Source organism: Echinops telfairi, unplaced genomic scaffold (genome assembly GCF_000313985.2).
Source record: "Echinops telfairi isolate 266 unplaced genomic scaffold, ASM31398v2 ScPeMD7_6273;HRSCAF=7185, whole genome shotgun sequence".
NCBI lineage: Eukaryota > Metazoa > Chordata > Mammalia > Afrosoricida > Tenrecidae > Echinops > Echinops telfairi.
In genome coordinates, this window is record NW_022110173.1 from 1713033 (window position 1) to 1721359 (window position 8327).

The following is an 8327-nucleotide window of genomic DNA, read 5'->3' on the forward strand; positions in this document are numbered from 1 at the left end:
ATGGCCCCTTGTTTATCTTCCAGCCTATGGGACCCCAGATTCTTTATCTTTTGACAGCCAGGCATCATCAGCTTTCTTCACTGCATTTGCTTATGCACCTGCATTGTCTTCAGCGATCTTGTAGGTGTAGGCTGGTATGCTTCTTCCATGTCGGCTTTGTTGTTTCTTAGCTAGAAGACCGCTTGTTTATCTTCAAGTCTTTAAGACCCCAGATGCTATATCTTTTGACAGCCGGGCACCATCAGCTTCACCACATTTGCTTATGCACCCAATTTGTCCTCAGCTGTCAAGTTGGGACAGGCTGGTGTGCTTCTTTCATGTGGGTTTTGTTGTTTCTTAGCTATATGCCCCCTTGTTTATTTTCAGGCCTTTAAAACCTCAAATGCTATATCTTTTGGTAGCTGGGCACCATCAGCTTTCTTGACCACATTTGCTTGTGCACTTGTTTTCAGAGGTCGTGCCAGGAAGGTGAGCATCTCAGACTGCCAAAGTTTTTTGTGTTGAGGGAGTACTTGAGTAGGGGCCCACTGTCCATCTGTTTTCTTAATACAGAACCTATAAATGTATGTAGATAGATCTATTTCCCCCTCATAGTATATAAGTATATTTACATCTGTATATGCCTGCATTTAGATCTCTATAACTGCCCTTTGCCTCCTAGTTCTTTGCTCTATTTCTTTTTACTTTCCTCTTGTCCCAGTATCATGTTCAGCCTTCATTTGGGTTTCAGGAAATCCTCTTGGTTACATTGACCTTGGTCCAGCCCTGCCAGACCTCTTACAGCCTCCTATCCATTGATTTTGGATCACTTGTTGTTCACATGTCCCCCGCAGAACTTTCATCCCATTTCTCTTTTCTGGCTTGTTTATGCTGCTTCCCTTCCAGGTAGACGTGTAGCACCAACAAGATATTTTTTAATTCTTGTGTGGTTTTTGTGTCCCTTAAAAAGAGAAGTTTGGGGGACATTCTGTTAGGCTTCCAATTTACATACTTGAGACTGGATATAGGAAGTAATTACAAGTGCGCAATAACTACAAACTATTTAGAAAACAAGGAACCTGGTAGCACAGTGGGTTAAAGATAAGGCTGTTTACTGCAAGTATGGCTGTAGAAATCCATCAGTCTGCTCAGGCAAAGATTGAGTCTTGGGAAACTCTGTTTTAGGGTCACCATGGATTCTGTGAGTTGTATCAACTCTAGTGGGCATTGAGAAAGGACACTCCTGTCTTTCTTTTGTAAGTGAACTCTGTTTTCATGCTGATTTGAAATAGAAAACCCTCTTGTAACTAAGTGAAAGAACAAATAAAAATGGACCAGATTGGGAAGAAAGGACTGATGGGAAAGGAATGAGGTAGAACCACCATGTTCTTTTCTTTAAAAAACCCTTATTGATTACCCTTCTTTTACTCTCTAAAACAGATACTATTCTAAAATAATATGTAGAAGACTCCATGGAGAAGCAAGAATACAATACCATATGAAAAATACCTCCACAGGAAGTTACCATGCATTTCACCTAAGGAGGAAAATTTAACTGATAAAGACTCGGCCCTATATAGGCTAGAAACAGTTCCATCTGTAAGGGTAAAATTTTGAAATGAAAGTTTATTTTAATCTGCCAATTTGACCACATAATATGTGGGTTTAATTTTCATATTTCAAATCAACTTACAAGATGCCATTTTTGTTCTTGCTTAAAGGATTTTTACATGAGGATCATTATTTTGACCTGATTACCTTTCTCATTTTTCCTCTGGCTTTCAATTTAATTATGCTGACGTTATCAAGGAGGATAAAAGTTACTTGTAGCTTAAAAAGTCAACAAAATGCTTTTCCTATCGTCTTTGAATTGCCATTAGATTATGCAGACTTGAGCAGAGGTAAATGTGCTAACAAAGAACTATTTTTAAACTTTTTGTATGTTAACTAAAATCCATCTATACTGGAAAGCAGTTTAAAAATACACTGTGTTACTTGAAGACAAGTTTGTATTTCCATACTCCAATATATGTCAACAGTATCATTTTGAAAGTTGCAGTAGATGCCCAGGTTTTTGCTAAGTCAGTATGGTGCTGAAAGTGATAAGGAGGGAGAACTCAAATATTGACCTAAAATATTTTAATCAAGGAGTTCCAGATACTTCTCTACTCATATTTTGATATGTATGCTTAATACCACATGTAGTATTAATTTTGCAATAAAACCTTGAATATTGCTACAGATAAAATGCCACATAAACAGAGACAAGACTTACGGGGCAGCCAGACCTTTAATCTTGGATACAGGTGTAAGTCAGGTTTAGTTAATGAAAACCATTCTCACACTTGAAGAGTTATTGAATAGAAAGGAATGAGATAGCTACATTAGAAAATAACAAAATATTGAATGTTTAAAAGAGAGAAAATACCTATTAGGGAATATTTAAGATAAATAACTTCTTAAAAGAAACACTAGCGGGGCAAATTGCTTTTGGGCCATTATTTCAAATATTATCATTGTTTTTAATGCACAAGACGTTACATCAGCAAATAATGTACTGAGTCCTGTTTCTTAGATGGTACTAAGATGAACAGTTGTTTCGGTTGTTATACTGGTTCCCCACCCCACCCTCCTAGAGTCTGAAATTGTGCATTATGAAAGGTCATGTGACAGTGATCCTTGGTTTTGTTCATTCAGCCTGTGAAAACAATTTAATGTAGGTGGAAAGGAATGAGTGAAATGATTACAGTGAGTTGGTTTGCATCAGTTCTTTCTTATACTGAAGGTAATGAATGCTGCACTTAGGATAGTGCGTCCTCTGGGTCATTATCTCCCCCCCCCCCCACAACACATTCCAGCTTGATAATGCTGGGGGGTGGGGGGAGAACCCACAGAACCCACTACCATTGAGTCAATTTTAACTCAAAGTGATTCTATAGGGTAGGGTAGAACTGCCCCTTTCTCATCACAATCCATACATACATACATCCATTGTGTCAAAGCACATGTGCACATTTGTTGCCTTCATCATTCTCAAAACATTTGCCTCCCACTCTAGCCCCTAATATCAGTTGCTCATTTTCCCCCTGCCTCCCTCCTCCCTCATGAATCCTTCATAGATCATAAATTATTATAGTTTTGTCATGTTACCCTGTCCGATGTTTCCCTCTGCCCTTTTCTCTGCTGTCCATCCCCCAGGGAGGAGGCAATACTTAGATTCTTGTAATTGGTTCACAGCCACATCTTTGTGTGGTGGGTTCAAATTGCTACTTGCAGTTACCAGCTCCATGCATAACATGTACTACCAACTCTCCTTTTTGACTCACAGATACCCCAGCATTTCAAAGCTTTGTCCAGGCAGCCTCATTTCCCCCTGATAAGCTGGTGAGTTTGAACGGCTGACCTTGCAGTTAGCACTAGCATAACTTTTACCCCAACAACTCCACCGTCTTATTTTGCCTTAAACTATGACTAAGTACCTTAGTCATTTCAATTATCCACAATTAGTAACAGAAATATCTACTGACTCTTCTGAGAAGAAAATTATTTGTAGAAGCTTTAGAACAAATTCAAGATATGTTTATGAACTATAGGAAATAGAGCATGTACTTTGAGCCAACTTATTATTTTAACTCTTGGTTCTGTTACTCTCACTACTATATCACCAGTAAATATTTACTATATTTTGGCTGAAAGATGAACAAATTTACAAAGGTAAAAGTAAGTGCGTGGAAACTAGTCATTAAATTATTGCAGGAATCCAGAAAAGATCATGACCATATGTAATAGGATGATGTCAGTAAAGAAAGACATAAATATTACTTTGAATAAGCTTGCAACAGAAAGAATTTACAAATATTGGGCACTTTAAAGCATTTTTTAAAACTTGGAATTGTAAGTATGATAGAAATAATCTTTTAAGTAGATTTTAAATTAACAGTTAAAACGTAATAGTGTAGAATGATTTGTTGTCTTTCACAGCCAGTGGCAATTTCTGGCTGAAATTATAAGTTAAAGGACAGCATTTCATAATTGAAGGTGTAGTATGTCTTACAAACTATATAAGGATTCCCTATAGAGAAAATTGGGAGGCCTGGTGGTATAGTGGTTCGGGGTTGGGCTGCTAATCACAAGGTCTGCAGTTTTAAACCACTAGCTCCTCCTTGGTAGAAAGACAGGGCTTTCTACTCTCATAAACAGTTACTGTCTGGGGAACTCAAGGCGCCCTCTATACCCTGCCCTATGGGGTTGCTACGAGTCAACAGTGACTCAATGGCAATAAATTTGGTTTGGGGTTTTTAGAGAAAAGGAGTCCTGATTGCTTTCAGGGATTAAACCTTTAGCTGCTAAATAAAAGGACAGTTGTTCAAAATTTCTCACTGCTCTGAGGAGAAAAGTGAGGTAATCTGCTTCTGATATTATAGTCTTAGAAACCCAGGGCTGTTCATACAATATCACTGTGAATCAGAATTTGTATGGCAGTGGTGGGTTGGTTTAGTATAGAGAAAAAAAACTTAAAAAATTTTTTTTATCAATTAGGCAGGGGTTTACATACCATTTTGCATTCAGTGCCTTAAACAATTTATCACTTCTCCTCATGGAGGATTTCCCTATTGTGTACCCCTGTCTCCCTCTTTTAGAATATTGCCTTTCCCTTCACCCAACTTTACATTTATCTACCCTATAGTCTATTATTTCCCCTAACCTTCTCATCCCTGGTAACAATCAAAATATGTTTCTTACTGTATGAAAACCTTTTCTGAATTTTTTTTATATCAGTATATCCTTTAGTGATTGATTGAATTAATTTCACTCAGCATAATGTCCTCCAAATCCATTCATGTCATGGGGTGTTTTACATTCTTTACCATCACTTAGTATTCCATTGTGTATATGTCCCAGTGTTTGTTTATCCATTCTCCCACTGCTGAGGTTTTAGGTTTCCATCTTTAGAGGAAAATTTTAAACTTAAAAGTTTTAAATTTCATGTTTTTATAACTGATTGTATTTACATACTTCATAGTCAAAACTATTTTTAGTTATTTTTTTAACATTTTATTAGGGGCTCATACAACTGTTATCCCAATCCATACACACATCAATTGTGTAAAGCGCATTTGTACATCGTTTCTCAAAACATTTTCTCTCCACTTAAACGTCAAAACTATTTTTAAAGGAGTGCACAGGTTACCATTAAAAATATTCTCTGAATCCTCTCACCTCTAGTCCAAGTTTGCTTTTAGCACTGTTGCTAGGTTGATGTGGGCATATGTATTGTAACTAGAATGTATGATCATACCATGATCTGACTTAATCCTTGGAGTAACCTGCTGATACAGCTTGCTGTCTCTTACTTGATTAACTCTTACCATTTACACACTTAAGCAGAGTTGGGTCTTTTGGTACATATCTTACAGCCTCCCATTTCTCCCCTTTATTTTTCTTAATAAAATTTTTCTTATACCAAAAGATCTAGGATGTCAGACCTTGTCTCTGATATTTATCCTTTCCTATTATTGTGTGACACCTTAGGAGCCCTGATGGCATGGTGGTTACATGTTGGGCTGCTAACTGCAAGGCCAATAGTATAAAATCAACCCCTCTGCAAGGGCTTTCTAACTCCCTTAAGAGTTGCAGTCTCATAAATTCACAAAGGCAGTTCTATCCTGTCCTATCGGATTACTGTGGGTGGCAATCAATTTGATGGTAGCGAGTTTGGGTTTTGATTTTTACTGTGTGACATAGAAGAGTCCTGGTGGGTTACGCATTGGGCTGCTAAAAAAAACCAAAATCTGTTTGAAATTACCAGCTGCTCCACAAGAGATAGATTTCAAATATCCCTGGGCTACTAACTGTAAGGTCAGCAATTTGAAACCACCATCCATTCCATGGGAGAAAGACTAGGCTTTCTACTCCTGTAAACAGTTAACAGTCATTGAAACTCATGCAGTTCTACTCTGCCCTAGAGGATTGCTATGAGGCAGCATCAACTCAATGGCAATGAGTTTTTTGGTTTATTGTGTGACACAGTGGACTCAGATATTTGTTGAAATTTAAAGAAACAATTATAAAGAGATACATAATAATTACTAGATATAAAGTTCATTTTGTGTGGTATAGACAATAAAAGCATTTCTCAATATAAATATGAGGACAGATTACATATTGAAATATAAAAATTGGTACTGATGGAGAATATTATGTTGTATTATGATTAATGTGTTCTAGTTATTTTGAGATGGTATTAAGTTTTAAAATGTCTTTAAAATAGCATATTTTAAGTTGCAGCAACAACCTGTTGCCATTGAATTGATTTTGACTCATACTGACCCTAGAGGACAAAGTAGAGCTGCCTCATAGAGTTTACAAGACTGCCTTTGGGGAAGTAGCCTTCCACATCATCTTGTACTGGTAGAGCCACTGTGCCACCAGGGCTTTTCTTTAAAATAAATTTTCTTAATTTAGCTCTAATGCAATTGAATAATGTATAAGAGTGGTCTAGACTTTCTTTTTATCAATATAGCTTTAAGAATATATGGTAAACAAGATTCTTTTAAAAATGAATGTTGGGAAACTCCTGTTAGCAGCAAGTGGAAAACCAGACAAGCTGAAAAGGTTTTACTATAGAACATTTGATACTTTGAAATTTAGAATATTGTTTTATTATAGTAAAAAGAAAATATTTATAATTCAACATTTTCACTTGTACAATTCAGTGATCGTAATTATGTTCATCACGTGTACAGCCATCATCACTAATTGTTTCCAGATTTTTCTACCATAAACAATCTCAATGCCCCCTGGCCCCCATTCTCCCACTCATAATAACCAGTAACATTGCTATATACACATTGAGGATCTCTGGTGGTGGTGAATTACACATTGAGCTGCTAACCACAAGGTCAGCAACTTGAAATCACCAGTTGCTCCCTGGAGAAAGATTTCTGCCCGTTTCTTATAGCCTAAGAAACCCACAAGGGCACTTATGTTCTTTCCTTCGAACAGTGGTTCTTAACCTTCCTAATGTCGTGACCCTTTAATACAGTTCCTCATGTTGTGGTGACCGCCAACTGTAAAATTATTTTTTGTTGCTACTTCATAACTGTCATTGTGCTACTGTCATGAATCATCATGTAAATATCTGATAGGTAGGATGTATTTTCATTGTTACAAATTGAACATAAAGCAGTGATGAATCAAAAAACAGTATATAATTATATATTGTGAAATATTTATATCTAATGACAAATCAATGAAATTTTGTCTTGAAGCATGGTGTAGCATGGGTAACAGTCTTCATGCCAGGTACTCGTATGTGGGAGTATGTTCATGTGGGCGAACCCGCCTGGAGACAGAGGAGCGGTGTTTCGGTTCCTAAGACCATCAGAAATACGTGTTTTCTGGTGGTTTTAGGCAACCCCTGTGAAAGGGTCACTACCCGCAGGTTGAGAACTACTGCTTTAGATTTCACTGTGAGCCAGAATTGATGACAGTGGAACTTTTTGTTGTTTGATTTTTTTTTTTTACAGTTTTATTGGTATGTGATTCATATACCATATAATTGTTCAGTAATATTAAGAGTTGTACAATCACCACCACAATCAATTTTAGAACATTTTCTAGCATATTCATTGTTGCTGGATCCCCATTTCCTCCTAACCTCCTCTACCATGTCCCTAATTCAGTTACTGTCTGTAGAGATTTACCTGTCCTGGATTTCATAAATAGGAAATCGTACAACAACCCCCCCCCCCAAAAACAAAAACAAAAAAAGCGAAAACAAAATCCCAACAACAACGAAACAGAAAAACCCCAATAAAAAATAAAGCAGGAAATATTAAAAACTGAAACAACTTTAAATGGGTCAAACAGGACATCTGGTGATAAGGTGTTGTATTTTAACCTAACTACATCTATCACAATCAACTTTACAATGCCTTTTGTTGCAAAGCAAAGTTATTCACATTCCTTGACTATGGTGAAAAGGGATTCACCAGAGACTTAATCCACATGGGGACCAGTGTGTTCTCCATTTAACCTTTGATACCATTCCTTTCTTCAGATAAGGATTTTAATATGTATAATGCTTGGATCACACAGGTTGGTGTGCTTCTTTCATGTGGCCTAAGTTGATACTGATGCTTGTTTGAAGACAAGCCTTTAGACTCTAGTAAACACTATTCTTTTTGTTAGTGGAGTATCACCTGGTGTGTTAGACAGGGTTCTCTAGAGAGATAAAACCAAATTGCTGATAATTTAATATATTTATTTATAAAGATAATTAGATATATAACAAGAAGTCAACTGTTAAATCATATACAGATAAATATATAATACAAGAAAGAAAC

At 36.7% G+C, this 8327-nt stretch overlaps 1 protein-coding gene across 1 annotated transcript in view; it reads left to right on the plus strand.

Annotated features, from left to right (window-relative positions):
* Positions 1-8327, plus strand: part of WNK1 (WNK lysine deficient protein kinase 1) — a 154769-nt gene that overhangs the window by 44429 nt on the left and 102013 nt on the right. The gene's annotated exons all lie outside the window — the stretch shown is intronic.